Source organism: Mesocricetus auratus, unplaced genomic scaffold (genome assembly GCF_017639785.1).
Source record: "Mesocricetus auratus isolate SY011 unplaced genomic scaffold, BCM_Maur_2.0 Super-Scaffold_100676, whole genome shotgun sequence".
NCBI lineage: Eukaryota > Metazoa > Chordata > Mammalia > Rodentia > Cricetidae > Mesocricetus > Mesocricetus auratus.
The window spans coordinates 85,442,428-85,459,213 of NW_024429266.1; the positions used below are offsets into that span (position 1 = coordinate 85,442,428).

At 41.0% G+C, this 16,786-nt stretch overlaps 1 pseudogene; it reads left to right on the forward strand.

The window, feature by feature from the left end:
* Positions 1-263: 263 nt before the first annotated feature.
* Positions 264-4,004, forward strand: LOC110342238 (annotated as a pseudogene).
* Positions 4,005-16,786: the final 12,782 nt, after the last annotated feature.

Sequence of the window (16,786 nt, forward strand, 5' to 3'; positions counted from 1 at the left end):
CAAATACCAAGTACATTTTTTCTTTATGCAATAAATGTCAACTTATCCCTTAATAGACTTTACTTTTACAAGCCTAGGAAGAAAACAGCAATTTGTTAATGCCATTTAATTGATTAAAATGGCACAGTCCCTGGATTTTTCAGCTTTCCCACATTTGCTTCTTCCCACAGGGTGCCTTAAAACCAAGTTGCAATGCACTATGGTTGGACACCTTGAAGGATGCTAGGGAGTACACATGAGTTACTCCCTACACCTCACTTGCAATGCGAACAGATCAGCGAGGAACATGCAACTCCCCCTCGATTATCATCTATCCACAGATCTTCCCCTGCGCCTATGAAGGTCAAAAGAGACAAATGGTGCTACCACTGTGACTGTATGTTCCTTTGAACAGAAATGTGAAATAAGCAAAAAGTTTATACAGTTTGAGTATGAAGGCTGGAGTGGCGGCTCAATAGATAAGAGCACAGGCTGCTTTTCCAGAGGGTCTGGGACTCAAGTTGCAGTATGCACAACCATCTGGAACTCCAGTACCCGGGAAATCCAACACCCTTTCCTGGCCGGTATATACCAGGCATGCATGTGATGCACAGATATAATATAAATAAGGAAAGTATTTTAGAAGATTTGAACATAGATCTAAAGCACATTGCAGCAAGACACGGCATAGAGAATCACAGAAAGTAACTCCAGTCTTTTGGCTCTGTCCATTCAGGAAATGTGAGACATGGAACACTGTGCAACAGGATAAGCTGGTTTCAACAGATAATCTGGTAACTGATTCAAGTAGCCAACTCAAGGCAGGAATACCGTGAAAGTAATGGGAAATGCTAACACAGGCTGCATCCAACATATTTTGGGCCACTCAAGTAGTAATCCTCATCTATGTGCAACAAACAAAAATGTGAAGTTAATGGGAAAGGGATCTAAAACAATAAGGCCACACTTTTTTTTAATCTGTGTCATTTGTGCATGTATGTGATGTGTGTATGTGTGTGTATGAGTATGCATGTTTATGTGGGTACAGACACGCATGTGGCATGGCATGCGTGTGCAGATTAGATGACAATCCCCCACGATAGTCTTCACAGTCTACACTGTCTGCAACAGCAACTCTTGTCTACTGTATACTCCAGACTAGCTGGTCTGTGCACTTCTGAGGGTTTCCCTGTCTCTGCTTCCCACCCCACGGCAGGCATGCTAGGTTAGCAGACAAGTGTTACTATGACTGGCTTGATGTGGCTTCTGGAGACCCAAACTCAGGCCACATTTGCGCAACACTCACATTTACCACTGAACTATCTCCATGGCTCAAAGACCCAAAGTTTTGATAGACTCAGCTTTTCACTCTTACTAATGGAGAGAAAAGGAAATAATACTAGAAGCTACAAAGTCTATGCTCTTGAAGTGGTGGGGTACTCAACACTCATTGAGTATCACATTTCCATCCCATTTAAGTGACAAATGGCAGCTTTTGTTGTTGTAGTTGTTGTTGTTTGAAGTTTCCAGGGCAAGACCCAACACAGTGGTCATTTTCATAATACCCAAAGAAAAATAATGACTTCCAAATCATTGATCTATAAAAAGCAATTACTTTGATTATTATTGTTCCATACATATATATGTGTGTATGCATAAAGTGCTATAATTTTGCTTCAAATAAAGTTGTATTTTTTAAAAGCAGTTACTATTTCCTATTATTGGTGCAACTTTAAAGTTGTAGCTGAACAGCCAGGAAAAGTCATAAAACATAGAGATCCCACTAAAAAGTCTATGTGCCCTATCCTGCCAGGAAAGGAGAGACACTGGCTAGTAGTAACTGTATTCTTCATTTATCCAGTTCAAGCAGTAAAGTCTAATCATGTCACGTAAGATAGTCTCCATCTGAGAGCTGGAGAGATGGTTCAACAGTAAGAAGAGTTTGCTGCCAAGGTTGACCTGAGTTGAATCCCAGAGACTACCTACATAGTTGACAGAACCGACTCCCTCACATTGACATCTGAGTTTCACGTGCCTTGTGCCCTTCTCTCCCCAAATAAGCACACAAAGACATATCATTACCTATTGGCCGATGATTAGGACTTCTTACTGGCTAGACTTCTTCTGTCTGCTGTCTTATTAACCCTACTAACATATGTATTTCTACATGGTCTTATCTTACCAGAGAACACCTGGCTTATCCTATCTTCCTGATCTCACATGGCGTCTATGTGGCAGGCTCCCTCTGCCTACCTTTCCCAGAATTCTCCTAGTCTCCTAGTCTGGTATCCCTGCCTATCCTTCCTGCCTGAACACTAACCAAACAGTGTTTTATTCATTAACTAATAAGAGAAATATATGTACAGAAGAATATCCCCCATCGTACATACATGCACATGTACATTTAAAGCAAAAAACTCTTGTATAGATTTTTTTATGTGTATAAGTGTTTTCCCTACATGTATTTATGTGTTCCTTGTGCATGTCTTGATGTGGGAAGTCCTGTGTATATATCAATAAAGCACTGTTGGCCTATAGAGAAGTAAGATAGGTGGGACTAGGAGTCCAGGAGGACTCTGGGAAGGAGAAACGCAGGGAGTCAAGATGTAACGCCATGGGGTAGGAAGCCCGGAACTATTCTCCGGTAAGAGAAATACTTAGATTAACAACTATGGGGTAATTACTTAAGTCAGAGCTAGCCAGTAAGAAACAAGCAAGGCCAACAGCTTCATAATTAATATAGCCTCCTGAGTGTTTATTTGGGACTGATGTGGCTCTAGAACCAAGCTGGCGGGAAGGCTTCTCTCAAAGAAAAAGCTTCTCTTTACAATGTCTGGTACCCAAGGAGGGTGGAAGAGAGCATCAGATCCCCTGAAACCGGGTTTCCCAAATATCAGTGAACCATCATGTGGGTTCTAGAAACTGAACCCAGGTCCTCTGCATGATCAGCCAGATCTCTTAACCACTGAGCCATCTCTCTACCCCAGATCTTCAGTAACCAAGATTGCAAATCAAATAGCTTTTATAAGTCAAGGCCTTGGGAAATATGAAGCATGACCATACAGAACTTTTCCTGAAGGGTCTGTAGCTCAAGATATTGCCCCAAACACACATAGCCATATAATTAGCTTCCACAGTCACCTGAGAAGAGACCTTAACTCAGGAATGTGACCCTGTCTTCAGTGAGTTAATGTCCCTTCAATGCCAAAAAGACAGAGAGGAGAATGGGAATCATGAAAGAAACAGATGTGTGGTCTCATTGTCTATAAGTTCCTGAGAAATTTAACACATCAAAACCTGTAACTTCTGTTTGATGATTCCAATATGAATGTATAATTGAATAACTGATTTTTAGACTTTCACATTTTAAATTAAAATGTGTAAACGGTTTGCTTAGTTTTATACATATGATTAGAATTTATAAAAAGAAACTGACATGTGCGATATTTTGAAATTCCATTGAGTGGATAAACTACAGTTTGAGTACCTAGAGATAAACGACTTATTCCAAGCACTTAGTTCTTAGAAAAAAGCAAATCTTTTTTGTTTAAAATGCATAAAGAGGGATCTCCTGTGGTCCCCAGTGCCAGCCCACGTGGTCCTGTCACAACCTTCCCACTGCCCACACGATAGGCCTTAGCTGCGACTCCTCAGTGCGAGTTGAATAGATTGCAGCCATGACGTTTGTTGCTGGGACAGCTGCTCTCGGTTACCTGGCTTACAAATAGTTCTGTGTTAAAGATAATCATACCAATGCTATGGTGAACCTTCAGATCCAGAAAGACAACCCCAAAGTAGTGCACACTTTCCACATGGAGGACCTGGGAGATAAGGCTGTGTACTGCTGCTGCCGGAGGTCCAAAAAGTTTCTGTTCTGTGATGGGGCTCACGTAAAACATAACGAAGAGAATGGAGACTACGTGGGACCTCTGATCATCAAGAAAAAAAGAAACTTAATGGACATTTTCAGTGCTGCACGCCAGAGTGTTGTGATGTCACCGGATTGTTTAGTTAGAATTAATTAACTAATGAGATGCTCACTCTGTCTGATGGGTCTCCCTGGGTTCTAGATGTGGTTGGTACCTTGCAAATCGAAGCTTTTGTATTCATGGCATCAGCCTTGCTATTGGAACACCGTGGTGCACATTTGTTGAAAGAAGAAGGAGATAAAAATGGAAGGCTAAACCGACCTCATGGTATATGGCTTATTTTGGTATTGTAAGGATCCGTTCTTTTACAGTAATGATCTTAGGATATAGTTGTATCTTGAGGTTAACATACAAAATTATTCTCAAAAATAAAAATATAATAAAATACATAAAGAATTGGAATTAGTCAGGGTAACTGCTAAACTCTTAAACTGATAATCAGTCTGGTAGATTTATAAATATAACAGATATTATGACCTGATTTCATGGGTCAACTAAAAAATATGTGCGTTTGTAATTTTTATGCATCAAACTCTAAGTTTTAAAAGAAAACAACAGCAAATTCTTCCTCTGCAAATGACACCAATGCCACAGCTTTCCCACACATCTCTGATGAATCTGATCTCTCAGGAATTGGTCTTCTGCAGAACAAAATCTTGATCCAGAAAGAGTCAGCTTTTCAGGAAGGGGGAAAATAATCATTGACATACTAAACGTGAAACTATTTCTTCACTGTATTTAATCTCCAGAAATAAAATAATAAAAAGTCAAGTTCAAATTAGTGTCTAGTATTTCATTCCGTTATCTAAAACCATGACTAAATAACAGATTGGTTTCTCAGTAAGGGAACTTCCTCTCTTCCGTCTTCAGCTCTAGGACAATTGAGTTTGTGCTTTCTGTGTCTCCATCTGTATCTGAAGAAATTTTACAGGTCTTTCTCACTCTCTATTGGAGACTATTTAACTCTTTAGGGAAACTAAAGAATGAGCTTGGAAGCTGGCACTTGCTGGGTATCTTGAAGATCTGAGTTCAAACCCCCGCATTTTCATGAAAATCTGAGCCTGGCTGTACATGCTTGTGATGGGGGATGTCCTTCTGTATGCTCAGTAGTCAGTCAGGAAGTATAGGTGGGGCTACCTAAATAGGAGAATTCTGGGAAGAGGAAAGAAAGGCAGAGAGGAGCTGCCATGTAGCTGCCTAGGGAGCAAGAGGGCCAGGTATCACTGGTAAGCCAAGACAAAGTGGAGATAAATAGATTAATAGAAATGGATTAATAATTAAGAGAGACCTAGACAAATAAGAAGCCTGAGCCAGCCATCAGCCAAACAGTTTATAATTAATATATCTCAGTGTGTTTATTTGGGATTGAAGGGCAGTGGGACCACCAGAAACTTCCATCTACATGCTTGCAAACACAACACCGAGCAGAAGAAAACAAGCAGATCCAAAGAACAGCCTGGCTGAAATGCCGCACTTTGAGTTCAGTGAGAGACCCTGTCTCATGGCCATAGGGATGGGAGGGACAGAGTGATACAGACCTTCACTGGCCTCCATGTGTGTGCACAGTACACCCCCCCAAAAAAATAAAGATGAGAGACTAATGCCCATTGTTTCAAAAGCAGTTGTAAATGTTTACAACCTGGGCTCCATAGAAGCCAGAACAGAGAGGAACCAAGGTACAGAGTGCTGTAGAATTGGGACCATCCTGAAATGAAGGACGAAGGTGTGATCTTAATATTCCCGAAACTGAAGGATTAAAAACACTATCAAGCATGTTATTTAAAGCTATAGAAGAGACTAGTTAAAAATTAAAATCGTAAGCACAGATTATATACATATATCTAGAGTTACATATGCATATAAATCTAAAAACATTAGGAAAAAACAAATGGAGAGATCAGGCTGTGAGCAGCCTCGTCATCCATTGCAAAGTGAGAATCATGTCACTATACGTTGTCTGTAATAAATATGCATTATACGTTGTAAGCCAGGAAATACTATCTCACACATTACCTGGAATGCACTATCCAGTATAATAACCGCCAATCACATATGGCTTTTATATATGTATATTTATTTCAAGTTGGCATGACCCACAAGCTTAAAGCGTACCACAAATTTTGAAAAGAATGTAGAAATATAAGCCCAGCAATATTTATGTGAATTGTGGGTTGCAATATTGCGTTAATGGGTTCAATGTTATCAAAATTTAATATACATGTACTTTTCCAACATGGCTACTAGATAATTTAAAATTGTTGGTGTGATTTACATTAAATTTCTATTAGACAGAACTATTTTAAAGATTGGGCATTAGGCATCAGAACTAACATACAAATAAGAGTTGGCCTCAGACCCTATTAAAAAGTGGGCTGCAGAACTAAATAGAGAGTTTTCAATAGAGGAGTCTAAAATGGCTGAGAGGCACTTGAGAAAGTGCTCAACATCCTTAGCCATCCGGGAAATGCAAATCAAAACAACTCTGAGATACCATCTCACTCCTGTCAGAATGGCTAAAATCAAAAACACCAATGACAATTTATGCTGGAGAGGATGTGGTGAAAGGGGGACACTCCTCCATTGCTGGTGGGAGTGCCAACTGGTTCAGCCACTTTGGAAATCAGTATGGAGATTCCTCAGAAAAATGGGAATAAACCTACCACAAGACCCAGCAACTCCACTCTTAGGCATATATCCAAAAGATGCCCATTCATACAACGAAGATGTCTGTTCCACTATGTTCATAGCAGCTTTATTTGTAATAGCCAGAACTTGGAAACAACCTAGATGTCCCTCAACCGAAGAGTGAATGGAGAAAATGTGGTACATCTACACAATGGAGTACTATTCAGCAGAAAAAAATAATGGAATCATGAGATTCGCAGGCAAATGGATGACACTAGAAGAAACCATCCTGAGTGAGGTAACCCAGTCACAAAAAGAGAAGCATGGCATGTATTCTCTCATATATGGATTTTAGACATAGATCTGGGGAGTGCCAGCCTACAATCCTATGGCCAGAGAGTCTGGGAAACAGAAACTTTATTTAGTGGCTGATCAAAGAAGAGGCAGACTTCCTTGGTTAAGTACTGAGCTGAACTCAAGAAAGCCAGTAACAGAGAGGGAGGACTGATGACCAAAGGGATTAAGACTGGGCTGGTTTACCCCCCCAGAAACAGCTGACCAGACAAAGGTTAACTCTTGAATCCCAGGCATCAGCCTGGGAATCCAGCATGGGACTGATCAAGACCCCCTGAATCTGGGTGTCAGTGAGGAGGCCTAGGGAATCTATTGAGCCTTGGGCAGCAGATCAGTACCCATCCCAAGTATACACACGGACTTTGGACTCCCATAGAACAATGTGAGGTGCACTCGCACCCTGAACTCTTGGGGAAGGATCTAGGCCCTGCCCTATATGAAATGACAGACTATGGACACCCCAATGGAGGGCCTCACCCTCCCTGGGGGAATGAGGAGATAACGGGGGGGGGGCTGGGGGAGGGCACGGGAGGAGGGGAGGGAATGGGAGAGGGACCTGGAACTGACTTGTGAAGCAACCTCATTTCTTATCTAAATTTAAACTGGAAAATAAAATATAAAAAAAAAAGGAAAAAAAAGAGTTGGCCTCAGAGAAATAAAACTAAGAGAAAAAAAGGACAGTACATAGAACTGAATCTGTGTCAGTGTGTGTTTACGTGTGTGTGTATAAGTGTGTGTGTGAGTGTGAGTGGTGTGTGTGTATTGTGTGAGTGTATATGTGTTTGTGAGTGTGTGAGTGATGTGTGTGAGTGTGTGAGTATGTGTGTGTTATGTGTGAGTATGTGAGTGGTGTGTGTGTGAGTATTGTGTGTGTATGTGTTTGTGAGTGTGTCAGTGGTGTGTGTGTGAGAGTGTGTGAGTATGTGTGTGTTATGTGTAAGTATGTGAGTGGTGTGTGTGTGTAAGTATGTGTGTGTCATGTGTGAGTATGCGAGTGATGTATATGTGTGTATGTATGTGTGTGAGTGTGTGTGTATGTTTGTGAGTATGTGAGTGGTGTGTGTGAGTGTGTGTGTGAGTGTGTGCGCGTGTGTCCAAGCTGCAATATAGAAATGGGAGACAGCAGCATTCTCTATTACCTAGAACCTATGTTTTAGTGAAAAAGATGGGTAACAAACATGCAAACAAAGGTAATTTACAGCGCAGTTCTGTAACCTATAAATATTCTTCTATGTAGGGTTTTTTTATAAGGAAAGAATACATATTGCTTGGGTAGATTGTGTTGGGCTCAGGGAAGAGGTGGGTATTTTAAAGATCTCTTCCTGAGGAGACGATGAGAAAAGGAATCTTGGGTGCTGGAAGTATGAAAATCTGGGAAAGGACATGATGCTCTCTATGAAGAATGGCTTCAGATGGCAATGGACTGAATATGCAAAGCTACCCAAAGACACATGAACCCGGAGAAGAGAGTGCGGATGAGAGCCACGCGAAGACACATGAACCCGGAGAAGAGAGAGTGCGGATGAGAGCCACGCGAAGACAAATGAACCCGGAGACAGTGAGAATGAGAGCCACGCGAAGACACATGAACCCGGAGAGAGTGAGGATGAGAGCCACGCGAAGACACATGAACCCGGAGAGAGAGAGTGAGGATGAGAGCCACGCGAAGACACATGAACCCGGAGAGGAGAGAGTGCGGGTGAGAGCAGAACGAGGTAAGACACAGATGCTGCCCACCACCGCTCTCACAGTGCCCTGAAAGCACTGCTGCGGACACAGAATTTTATTCCAAGTAAGACGCGCAACCCATCCCATGGGTTCGAACAAGAAATGAACTAACACGACTTCTGACTTAATGACCAATTTTCTTCTGGAATTACAAATAGTAAGCCAAAAGGAAAACGATCTCATTACCACTTTCAAGGTTAGTTAAGTAAGAGTAACGAAATCAGAATTCTGCATCAAATGGAGGATTCATTATTCAGTGGTCACTGTGAATCCAACAAACAGATAACTATTCCTGGGACTCTGTCAGGTTTCACTGCTCAGTGACTCTTGAAGGATAATTTAGGTTTCCTACTCAAAGCCTTCAGAGGAAACAAATACTTTCTACTGACCAGCACTGTGTGGGACACTTGTCTACCAGTCCTCAAAACATTGCTGAAAGAGTGCTAAGATGACCCATCCCATATTCGGAGCTGTAGGCTCAAACTTTAAATGACTTGATAAGACTTTGATCCTTTTATGTTGTTTTTTTTCTCTGCACACACTGGTGTGCACATACTCTTACACACACATATGCATGTGCACATACTCTTACACACACATATGCCGTGGTGTGCATACAGGAAGCAGAGGACATGTTGTGGGAGGCAGTTCTCTCCTTCCGGAGTGTTGCTCCAGGGGATGTAGCTCGGGTCATCAGGCTTGAAGGCAGGTGCCTTTGGAGAAGTGTGCCTTCACCCGATGAGCCATCCAGTCAGGCCCTGTCTAAGACTTTCAGCCAATAAATGACAGATCTTGGATTTACACACACAGCTTTTCTGAGGCAAAGCACCAAGCTATTTTTAAAGCCCTCTTCTCAGTCACGATAGGTTTCTTAAGCATTTTAAAAGATGAATATCAAAATGAATAATCTACTTGGAGGTAAATAGTGGTAATTGCTGTCAGTTCCCAACAGTCAATTACTAAAGATTCAACAATGTAGTATAATTTGCTTGTAATTATGCAACTTGGTAGTGGCCAAGCTGGGATAATTATTAGATTTTTCTCAAATGCTTCTATTGTTAGCCAATCCCCTCTTTGTAAATTCAAAAATATAAAACCATAAATTGGGCCTAAGCATGAATATGAATTCCCAAGTAATAAAGGTTAATTAAGCTGTAGAAATGCTTATGAAAAGAAACAGCCACACATACAAAAACAAGAATAGTTGAAGAGTGATTTCAAAGAGCAAACTGAGAAGAGAGGCAGCAGATCAGTGGGTGATGGGCAGTGATAAGGCAGAGCCCCGCTGCCATGCTAGGCTGATGTGTGCTGACCAATCACGATTCCTACACAGTAGTCATTACAAACTGTGCTTTGAATCAAATGTATGCTTATTTTGTGCTTCACCTGTGACTTCTCAGTAACATTTGTGCCATATTGGTGAAAATATATCGAACACTCCCCTGCAAAAAAATATGGCATTTTATTAAGATCTATTTAATATATAACCATACATACATACACACACACACACACACACACGTATATATTGTGTATGGACACTCGTTCAAGTCTATTTAGGCAATTCAGTGAAATAAGTAGGGAGGAAAATTCTATTGCAAACAGAGTATGTTTTAAGGTGTGCTAGGGGGAAAAATGAAGTCTTTGGAATTGTTTATTCTAGCATTTTTAAAGTGTGCTCCTTCTCACCTGGCACCAGGGCACAGTCAGACTTTAGAAACACACTCACTGTCTTAAATGAGTTTTGGAAGGTTATTTGTTAGTGTTCCATTTGTATGATCTTAGCATCTCCCATTTTTTTTAAGTCTTTCTTCCTATCTCAGGTACAAAGCAATTTCCTTTAGAATGAATTTCATTGCTTTGAATTTGCCAACTTACCATGTTTTTTTATTTCTTATTCCACTTTCAAAACTAAAATAACTACATAATGTAAGCAAATGTGCATTGCTTTTTTCCTTTTTAATTAAAAATTATAATGAGTTTGATATCCCATATTTCCTGAGACAAAACCCAGGACACAACTCCCAAAATAACTACAGGGAAAAATGAGAAATACAGCCTTCTTGAGCACCAAGGAAGAGGAAACTGAGTTCATTAACATCCAGCCAGTCTCTAATGCAAAGGAAAGTGCTCAGATTTCCTTTTATAACATGGAATTTAACATTTTAACCAAAAATTCATTGACATGTATACGGGGCTATCTGTTTTAAATTTTGTTTTGTTTTTAACCTTATAAGGAAAAGATATTTCAAGCTGCCACCACAGGACATTCACAATGACATTTTACAGGACATGTGAACTCCTTTATCTATGACTTCAGCTCATTCCAGAATGCAGTCTTGTTAGAGCCAATGAAGACGAAGCTCTGGACGGCCCCAGTGCCAAGCCATGCCCAGTCAGAGACCAACAATCCCCACACCACTAGCACTATGGTTGAATTTAGAGACAAGCATCATGCATGTCAAGTTCAAAGTCTACTAGGACATTTGGGGTGGAGGATGAAAATATCCTCCTGACCCTATTTTCAAATATGCAATGTTTCTAGAGCAGTGGTTCTCAACCTTCCTGATGCTCTGACCCTTTAATACAGCACCTCATGTTGTGGTGACCCCAGCCATAAAATTATTTCATTGCTTCTTCATAACTGTAACTTTATACTGTTATGAATCGCAGTGCAAATACCTGGGTTTTCTGATGGTCTTAGGCAATCCATATAAAAAGGTCGTTCAACACCAAAGGGGTTGCGACCTACAAGTTGAGAACCATTGCTCTAGCTCATTCAGCAGGAAGAGAGAATATTAGTAGGCAAAGGCAAGGCAACCTGATTTCATCAACATGGCTGTAAAAAGTCTGGATAAAAGTGCTGTAGACCTAGCCTTGAGTAGATTCTCAAGTGGTGTCATTGCTTGTGCCCACACTAATAATGATGCTTGGCAGAGAACAGGATTAAGTAGCTAATTACAACATTTATAATAAAATGTGTATCTTAGTTAGGGTTCCTACTGCCATGAAGAGCAACTCCTACAAAGGAAAGCATTTTATTGGAATGGCTTCCAGTTTCAGAGGTTTAGTCCATTATATTCAGGATAAGGAGGAATGCGGGCAGACATGGTGTGGGAGAAGGAGCTAAGAGTTCTTCATCTTGATCTGCAGGCAGCAGGAAGTGAACTGTGTGTGATACTAGTTGTAGCATGAGCATGGGAAGTCCAGCCCCACATTTCCTCCAACAAGGCCACACCTACTCCAACAAGGCCTCACCTTACTTCCTTTGAGAGCCATTTTCTCTCTAACCATCACAATGTGCTATGCAATAATTGATACACTGTCTCTCCTAGTGATGAGAGCTCCTCTCTTGAAGGGATCAAACAGAGCACAGTCATCAAACAGAACACCCGAAGGGCTTCACTATAAAGCATGTAGCCTAAGCCATACCCATAGTAACACCTAACACTGACTTCAAGATTCCATACATTTGAGTCTCCCTGCTGTTAAAGGAGGGGAGGGGTCAGTACCTGACCATACATCCTTCTCTTTGCTCTGAGAGTCCCTGCCTTAACAATTATGCTGAAAAGGCACATATCTAACAGGAAAGACCTTGATTTATACTACAAAGTGAATAGGTGATCTTCTTCGGTCTTATTGTTTCTTAAAATGCATCTAGAACTTGAATGATTTTCAGTTCAAAACAGCATTCTGTTTGCAACCTAATGGACCATAAAAGATTATCTATACAAAGAAGTGGACATTTCGGGCCTGGGTGAAGGCTCAGAAGTTAACAGCACTGGATACTCTTCCAGAGGACCCAGGTTCTATTCACAGCACCCACATGGCAACTCATAACTGTCTATAACTCCAGTTCCAAGGAATCTGATGCCCTCTTCTGCCCTCCACAAGCTTCAGGCACATACATGATGCATAGATATATTTGCATGCAGAACACTCATATACATAAAATAAAATGTTTAAAGAACTGGAAATTCTAAAAAAATAACATGAGCATGGCACACTATAGGCATATTTTCAAAAAATATGCATATATATATCCACAATTATTGATTTAAAAATAACAGGGATGTAATTATATCCTAGGTAAATCATTAGGATTTTAGTGGTTAAACCAGGTTGGAGGTAGAAATGATAGGAATTCTTGATCCAAAAGAGAAATACTGGGAACCACAGAAGACTGGAAACCAGTCTCGTTAGCATGATGGGAGTGAATAATTCCAGGCGGGCAGAGCACAACATGAGTGTAAATTAGACTCCCTATTTCTTGCTGACTAAACTCTGCATACTGCAGCTCAAAATGCTTGTTTCTTATCTAGAAAAACATCTGCTTTTTGCTTCTAAAAGCAGGATCCTGAGGGAAGTGGTGATCTTTCCCAAGGCAACTTGATTAATAGCAGGCTTCCAAATCTTAGCTAAGAGACATTTTGAAGCCAGCAACACTGAGTAACTGTTTCCGCAAATAATCTTGATATATATTTCCCTTCTCTTCAGAATTTTAGACAGTGGTGCTTGGGGATGCTTTTCTTTCTGCATAGCATCTGTACCTGATGCTATTTTGCAAGTGATGCTTGCTGACCACCACACACCTGGGCCCTGAGCAGAAAGATACCTTGCTCCCAGAGAGCTTGTGATGAAATGCCATCTAATGAGGCATAGTATTTAAATGAGCATAACATGTCTAACTAGACTAAAAAGGTTGCTCCCAGGAGTTCCCTTCATTTCAGCAAAGTGAAAACACAAGAATGAAACTGTTCTCAAATACTCACGGGTGGACGAAGAGAGGTGAATGTAGTACGAGGGAGACCAGTCCTCAAGCAGGATGAGCAGAAAAATGCTTCAAGAACAAAGCACTACCCAGTTGGCTGTTTTTTATAATCCTAGAATGTACATCATGGCACTTGCTTTGTGAAATTGCCCATGGGGTCAAAGTAGTCATCAGACATGGAAAACTTCTATATTTAGAGTTCCTCTGGCTTTTGATCTTAGCTGCTAAGATTTCTGTCTAGCAAGCTTACTTCATACCTAAGAGATCTTGTGGGAGATGGTCCTGGTTTGGGGAGAGGGCGGAACTACAGTGTGGAAGACCCATTGTTTTCCTGTAGGAACATCCTACCTTCTTCCTGATAAGTCTTGAATCAGATAATTCATTGGACCTGCACTGTTGGCTCCTTTTCACTTTTTAAAGGGTCTTAGGAATTATAACAGCCTAGTGGCAGCTTGAAATAAGCTCTGAGATGAGAGCAGAAATGGGAACGGGAGAGCAACAAAAATGGAGGAGAGATTAACAGCAATTCTTCTGCGTCAGGCATTAGGAAGTCTGCTAGAAAAGAAACGTGAAGACCTGGTCCCTGACGCCTGGACATGAAACCTTGAGCAGTTCTTGACATGACTATCATTGTAAGAACTGGAATTTACCCTGTTTACATGAACTGGGCTCTTTACACGGCTTAGCTACTTTAATCCTCAGAGCAACTTTCCAAGCAAAAACCTTATTATATCACTTTCCAGCTGGAGAAACCGATTCTGAAAACTTAATCAGCCCAAGGTTCAAAACGAGTGAATGTCAGACCCCAGGGTTTTCACCAGCTGCAAAGACACTGACTTTTAAAAACACCCACCCTTTCTGTAGTCATGGTTACCACTCTTCCCAGGGTCACAGAAAGGTGTGTTTTTAGCTTTTTGCCACAATGTCTAAATGGCAATTAAAAAACAAAAAAAACTAATTTACTTCTCCTGCATCTAAGCAGCCTACAGAGTCGCAGATCTTTGTTGGACTTGGTGGGGAAGTTATCAGCATTGTGGCTGATGTACAATAGCTTTGCTACAATAACTGGCTGTGCTCCGTGTGGCCTCTCATCTGATAAAGCAAGGCTGAGAAAGAAACCGTGAAAGTCTTCCTGTGTCCTTGGGTCAAAGCCTACACTACATTCTATTATTTAAAGTTAGTCACAAGACCAGCCAAGATTGAAAGTGGCCTATTTTAGACTATAAAACCATATTGAAAAATGGCACGTATCCTGGGAAGAGTGGAGAATTAGGATATTTTGCCATCCTTTACCACAGAATATGTGTAAATATGCTTTGTAAAGTATAGACTACCAAGCCATGGGATCCTTAACTAAAATCTGCTCTCCCTGAAGAATGCCAGTGCCTCCCCAGCTCCAAGGACAGCTTGTTTTCAGAGCTGCCATATCTCTGAGCAGAGTTTATAGAAAGGAGACAATATCATGTGTCAAGCTTTTCCTAGGTACCCCGAATTCAGATGGTGAGTCCCCTTTGCTTCCCCAGGTCCTTACACTAAGAATCAAGCCACACTACATTCTGCTAAATTTAGAATGCTTCCAGAATTTAAAAAAAAATAAGAAAAATGTCTACGTGTAGTGTCACTTAAGGCTGCCCTTCCTGAAAGTACACATTCCATCATCTTTACTGAGGTATCATGTTTCCTTTCAAAAATCAAATCCCAGGTTTGCAGTTTATAGCACTTCATAATTCACCTCTACGGGAACCCTGGGAAACAGTCTGGAAGGGCATCAAGCTAGCCCCAGCATTGACACAAGACCATGAAATTTAGCATGACTGGGACAAAATAAAAAATGCTGATGCAACCAGAAACTCTAGAGATTGCAGTTTCTCTGTCGCAGAACTGTTTGTATTTGTTAAGTCTCCCCTGTATAACCTCCAAACGAGCCTGGAAACTGTGTGAGCCCTTATCACAATATCACACCACCTCTGGAGGCCATTTAGTCCCACTGTGGCTGGCTGCACACTGGTATCAGCCAGGGAGACTTGAAAATCTCCATGTTCAAGTTACACATGAGGGCGAATCATTCAAGTCAGCATTATTGTCAAGCGTCCCAAATGCCCTTAGGGTTGAGAACTACTCCAAGGGCCATACTTTTTTTTTTGCCTAAAAATGTAAGTTTTTGTACTAGACTTCAATATGTAAGAGTTTATAGGTCTGTTTCTCTCTTTGATTTGGGGTCTTTTCTATTAAATTCTTTTAAAGCAATGCAGAGTAAAAGTTCCTTTGGAATCAGAACTGATGTTCTATCCCTACTCTGTTACTATTGGCTGAATGATTTGGATCAAGTTATTTAATGTGTTTAACTAATCTGAGTTTCTATTTCCTTTTAAGGTATATGATATAATCATTCCTACCTGATGAGGTGTTTGAAAGAGCAAAATAAGTATATAAAATGCAATAAGGACCTGCTTCTTTTCCCCTAAGGGTTCTTGATGAAGCTGCTTGAATCCCTGAGGGAGTATGGGTAGCAGGCTGGAGCAAAAGGAGGGAAAACTCGGTTGTGCACTAATGAGTTTGCACACAGTGATGGAGCCCAGTTCTTGACTCTCACATATGTCAGGGAATCCTGATTCTGCTTCCCTCGGGGCCAGTTGCTACTCTAGATCTGCACGCCAATATCTACCCCACAAGGCATCTAAATGTCACTTGCTCTTGTGTCTAGACACAGTATCAATGGATGTTTATCTGTTTTTATTCATCTGTCCAATAGGCCTGATTCAGCGGGTGTTGGGGAAAAGTCACAGAGGGAAGTTTGACCAAGGATACAGCCTCAGACTGTTTGCCACAGAAGCAAAGGACTGCAACATCATCATCGCTACAGCAATAATGCAGGGGGGAAATGATTGTGGAAGAGTGGATCACTTCCATTGCCACTCTCTGAGTTTCCAGTTATACTCTGCACAAGAGTGTGGCTGTACTGCTGACATCTTTAAACAATCTGGTGCCACAGAGCAAATGTGCTTTTTCTCTTTTCTCTCTCCACAGGTAACAAATAAGAGATGCATTTCCATTTGGGGGAGAGGGAATATATTTTTTAATGATTAGACATGTTATCTTGCTTGTGGTTCATTTTTTTTAACCAGAGGAAAATCTTTACAGATTAATGTCAAATAGACAGGAGCAAACAAAAAATTATTTTTTAATATTGTTGATTAAGATCAAGACCCCCTGAATCTGGGTGTCAGTGAGGAGGCCTAGGGAATCTATTGAGCCTTGGACAGCAGATCAGTACCCATCCCAAGTATACACACGGTCTCTGGACTCCCATAGAACAATGTGAGGTGCACTCTCACCCTGAACTCTTGGGGAAGGGTCTAGGCCCTGCCCTAGATGAAATGACAGACTATGGACACCCCCA